Here is a 6,000-nt window from a genome sequence, read left to right as displayed (position 1 = left end):
TCAAACCTCACTAGGTTGTGTGTCTGATATTCTTCCCATGTTGTATTATTTCAAACCTCACTAGGTTGTGTGTCTGATATTCTTCCCATGTTGTATTATTTCAAACCTCACTACGTTGTGTGTCTGATATTCTTCCCATGTTGTATTATTTCAAACCTCACTAGGTTGTGTGTCTGATATTCTTCCCATGAGGTATTATTTCAAACCTCACTAGGTTGTGTGTCTGATATTCTTCCCATGTGGTATTATTTCAAACCTCACTAGGTTGTGTGTCTGATATTCTTCCCATGTGGTATTATTTCAAACCTCACTAGGTTGTGTGTCTGATATTCTTCCCATGTTGTATTATTTCAAACCTCACTAGGTTGTGTGTCTGATATTCTTCCCATGTGGTATTATTTCAAACCTCACTAGGTTGTGTGTCTGATATTCTTCCCATGTGGTATTATTTCAAACCTCACTAGGTTGTGTGTCTGATATTCTTCCCATGTTGTATTATTTCAAACCTCACTAGGTTGTGTGTCTGATATTCTTCCCATGTTGTATTATTTCAAACCTCACTAGGTTGTGTGTCTGATATTCTTCCCATGTTGTATTATTTCAAACCTCACTAGGTTGTGTGTCTGATATTCTTCCCATGTGGTATTATTTCAAACCTCACTAGGTTGTGTGTCTGATATTCTTCCCATGTTGTATTATTTCAAACCTCACTAGGTTGTGTGTCTGATATTATTCCCATGTTGTATTATTTCAAACCTCACTATGTTGTGTGTCTGATATTCTTCCCATGTTGTATTATTTCAAACCTCACTAGGTTGTGTGTCTGATATTCTTCCCATGTGGTATTATTTCAAACCTCACTAGGTTGTGTGTCTGATATTCTTCCCATGTGGTATTATTTCAAACCTCACTAGGTTGTGTGTCTGATATTCTTCCCATGTGGTATTATTTCAAACCTCACTAGGTTGTGTGTCTGATATTCTTCCCATGTTGTATTATTTCAAACCTCACTAGGTTGTGTGTCTGATATTCTTCCCATGTGGTATTATTTCAAACCTCACTAGGTTGTGTGTCTGATATTCTTCCCATGTGGTATTATTTCAAACCTCACTAGGTTGTGTGTCTGATATTCTTCCCATGTTGTATTATTTCAAACCTCACTAGGTTGTGTGTCTGATATTCTTCCCATGTTGTATTATTTCAAACCTCACTAGGTTGTGTGTCTGATATTCTTCCCATGTTGTATTATTTCAAACCTCACTAGGTTGTGTGTCTGATATTCTTCCCATGTGGTATTATTTCAAACCTCACTAGGTTGTGTGTCTGATATTCTTCCCATGTTGTATTATTTCAAACCTCACTAGGTTGTGTGTCTGATATTCTTCCCATGTTGTATTATTTCAAACCTCACTAGTTTGTGTGTCTGATATTCTTCCCATGTTGTATTATTTCTTAGATTGTTCTCTACTTCTTTACTTTGTAGTCATTGGCAGAATAAATTCTTTCATTTAACTAGCAGTGTTTGCAAGTTTGTTTTTTAATTATGTACTGTCGAATAAGTTCAACAGAACTGGACATTAAAAAATATCACCTTTTAATAATTCCTGTTAAGTGTTTATGGAATTATGTTTTGTTTCTTAGTGTGAGCAACCTATACAATACACCAACTGGACTCAGATAACCTTAGTTGGTTAGCCTTTTTCATTTCTTTAGCTGTATAAACAAATAGGCTAATCCTTTCCCAAGAGATGTCATCATACATTCTGTATGATCTGTGGAGTTTGATAAATGTTGTTCATAGACCAGCTCCCTTCCCAAGTGAGTTTTATATTATAGAAACTCCTCTATTGTGCTTGGAGTGAGGGATTTTATAGACTATATTTTACACTAAGAACGAGTTAAAATTACATTTACACAAGTTGTTTTATAATATAGAGAAAGTAAAAGAACTAAGCAACTTAAACATTCAAATTTATAATTCATAGCTATAGCATTGTTCAACTGAAACTTTTAGGTATTGTCACTTGTCAAATGTCTGTGCACATCATCTCAGATCTAACTATCAGCTACTCTAACCTAACCAAATGTGAACTGGATCTATAATGGTCATTAATTCCGTGGTACTACAAAAGCAATCAACACAAAGTCAACAAGTTGAAAGAGTTTCTTATAGTTTATTGTTTCATTTTCAAGCAAAAAAAAAACATTTTTTAGTATGAAACATAAATCAGAGCACCAAAAGCAGTCCATAAATACATTCATTAAACAACTAGAGAGATTACAGACACCTTCCTAGACTACAATATTCAAAATACTACTGCACCATACCAACCATCCAAAATAATACTATACAAGATTCACCAGTCAAAATACTACAACACTAGATTCTATCATTCCAAGAAATCTAGCAAATGAAGTTATTGTGTACAAATATCAAGTGCGAAATGTATGTTCTATAACTCCCTACAGTGAAGAGCAATACCTACTGATCTAAACAATTGACATGGATGGAGTAGAATGCAACATTAACACAGAGGTAAATGCTGATAATAAATAATACTCCATAGAATTGTAAGGTAAGCATTTTACTTGAAACTTCTTTTACTTGAAGGCTAGAGTTTTGAACCGTGTATAAGTGTACCAGCATTATGTCCAACATAGACATAACATAGAAGAGAGCACCTGGTTGCATGCGGCCTCAGAAAGAGACAGCTGGAGGTCACTCACGAAGGCCGTGGGATACACATTTGAGACCAAAAGAAAATCTGCTGTCGAGGACAAACGCAGACTGCGAAAATAAAATCTAAATCGACCACCTGCGAACAATGGTTATGCTTGCCTTGGATGTGACAAAGTATGTAGGTCACAGCTGGGACTGCGCAGCCATGGGAAATACTGCATTCCTCACTAATCTTCGGACTCGAAGACAAGCCTTATTATTATTATGTCCAACTATCATTAAACTAATGTGTTACAACTTTTTTTTTTCCAGTTTACACTTCCCATTCAATTATGTTTTTAACATAAGACGTTTTGTCCTCTGTGATTTAATTTGAGAACCCCAAAGAAAATATCCAAAGGAATACCACAGTCTGATAATAAAAGTGCTACTCAACTTCCGAGTCAAAACATGCATCTAACAACAAAAGTGTCAGATGAATGGAATGATAATCAACTTAGCAATGTCGTACACAGAACTGGAAGTCATACACACAAAGTACACAGAACTGGAAGTTATACACACAAAGTACACAGAACTGGCAGTCATACACACAAAGTACACAGAACTGGCAGTCATATACACAAAGTAGACAGAACTGGAAGTCATACACACAAAGTACACAGAACTGGCAGTCATACACACAAAGTACACAGAACTGGCAGTCATATACACAAAGTACACAGAACTGGCAGTCATATACACAAAGTAGACAGAACTGGCAGTCATGCATACAAAGTAGACAGAACTGGAATCATACACACAAAGTGGACAGAACTGGCAGTCATATACACAAAGTAGACAGAACTGGAAGTCATATACACAAAGTACACAGAACTGGCAGTCATATACACAAAGTAGACAGGACTGGAAGTCATATACACAAAGTAGACAGAACTGGAAGTCATACACACAAAGTACACAGAACTGGCAGTCATATACACAAAGTACACAGAACTGGCAGTCATGCATACAAAGTAGACAGAACTGGAAGTCATATACACAAAGTAGACAGAACTGGAAGTCATACACACAAAGTAGACAGAACTGGAAGTCATATACACAAAGTAGACAGAACTGGAAGTCATACACACAAAGTAGACAGAACTGGAAGTCATATACACAAAGTAGACAGAACTGGAAGTCATACACACAAAGTAGACAGAACTGGAAGTCATATACACAAAGTAGACAGAACTGGAAGTCATACACACAAAGTAGACAGAACTGGAAGTCATATACACAAAGTAAACAGAACTGGAAGTCATACACACAAAATAGACAGAACTGGAAGTCATACACACAAAGTACACAGAACTGGCAGTCATATACACAAAGTAGACAGAACTGGAAGTCATGCATACAAAGTAGACAGAACTGGCAGTCATACACACAAAGTACACAGAACTGGAAGTCATACACACAAAGTACACAGAACTGGCAGTCATGCATACAAAGTAGACAGAACTGGCAGTCATGCATACAAAGTAGACAGAACTGGCAGTCATACACACAAAGTACACAGAACTGGCAGTCATGCATACAAAGTAGACAGAACTGGCAGTCATGCATACAAAGTAGACAGAACTGGAAGTCATACACACAAAGTAGACAGAACTGGAAGTCATATACACAAAGTAAACAGAACTGGAAGTCATACACACAAAATAGACAGAACTGGAAGTCATACACACAAAGTACACAGAACTGGCAGTCATATACACAAAGTAGACAGAACTGGAAGTCATGCATACAAAGTAGACAGAACTGGAAGTCATGCATACAAAGTAGACAGAACTGGCAGTCATACACACAAAGTACACAGAACTGGAAGTCATACACACAAAGTACACAGAACTGGCAGTCAATGCATACAAAGTAGACAGAACTGGCAGTCATGCATACAAAGTAGACAGAACTGGCAGTCATACACACAAAGTACACAGAACTGGCAGTCATGCATACAAAGTAGACAGAACTGGCAGTCATGCATACAAAGTAGACAGAACTGGCAGTCATGCATACAAAGTAGACAGAACTGGAAGTCATGCATACAAAGTAGACAGAACTGGCAGTCATACACACAAAGTACACAGAACTGGAAGTCATACACACAAAGTACACAGAACTGGCAGTCATACATACAAAGTACACAGAACTGGCAGTCATGCATACAAAGTAGACAGAACTGGCAGTCATACACACAAAGTACACAGAACTGGCGGTCATACACACAAAGTACACAGAACTGGCAGTCATTCTAACAGATGGCCATCCAATAGTTTCAACAAATATGTATTTTTAAAATACAGAAGAAACATCTAGTAAGTCCTATAGATTTCTAAAGGAAAAAAAAACACTAACCTATCAGAATAAACCCATTCTATTCCCTTTGACTTTTAATAGGGTAACAAAACCCAAGTTTTACCAGTAGCTAACCTAATAATAATGGCTATGTCTTTTTAATAACTAGATCTACACTTTATGAAAACTCTCAATAGTACATCGCCATATGTTGAAGTTCAGTGAGTTTGCCATGAGGAACTAGAGTAGAATATTTGTATTTATGACTAAGAGTTCCCTCCTGCGACTTGCACATCACACATGGTCCCACACTGATGAGCTATAAGTAAAGCATGGCAAGCCAAATGCTGCATGGTTTCAGTACAATGCTTACATAGCCAGTGTGATGGTAAAATTTAAGGAGCAATCTATGAGCCTATTAAATCAATAGTTAGGAACGAATATTGAAACTATGGAACAATTCGACTATCATTTCTTTTTTTTTTTTGTTGTTGAATTACTTGCGCTAAGGAAGCACAACTAATCAGTGATCCCTGTCCTGAATGTGATCATACACATTAACCCATATGTTCATGATCCCTTGATAATCCAACATCTCATTTTCTAAAAGAAATATTCATTTTTACTGGCCAATTAAATTTTAACTACCAATGTATTTTTGTCCTCCATTAGACTTCTCTGATATTTGAAGGAGAAAAGAAAATAGTTGAACTTAAATGTGTTGCTCAAGAAAAAGAAACACTGTAAGCATGTGACCTGCAACAGAAAGAACCATCCTTCTGTCCATACATATACGCTAGCGCCATCTCAGCTATAACATTGGTACAGTTGCAGGAGAATGGTATTTTATTATGCAAGTAATTACAGTATCTCAGAATTTGTTTTGGCCTGGCCAAAGGAGGCATCAGAGTCAAAGGTGTGGGTGTCCGAAGCAGCAATAAGCTCATTTGCTAAGATAATTTTTTTTTTATCAGTTT

The sequence above is a fragment of the Biomphalaria glabrata genome, chromosome 6 (assembly GCF_947242115.1).
Source record: "Biomphalaria glabrata chromosome 6, xgBioGlab47.1, whole genome shotgun sequence".
Taxonomy (NCBI): domain Eukaryota; kingdom Metazoa; phylum Mollusca; class Gastropoda; family Planorbidae; genus Biomphalaria; species Biomphalaria glabrata.
This window is presented reverse-complemented; position numbering follows the sequence as displayed.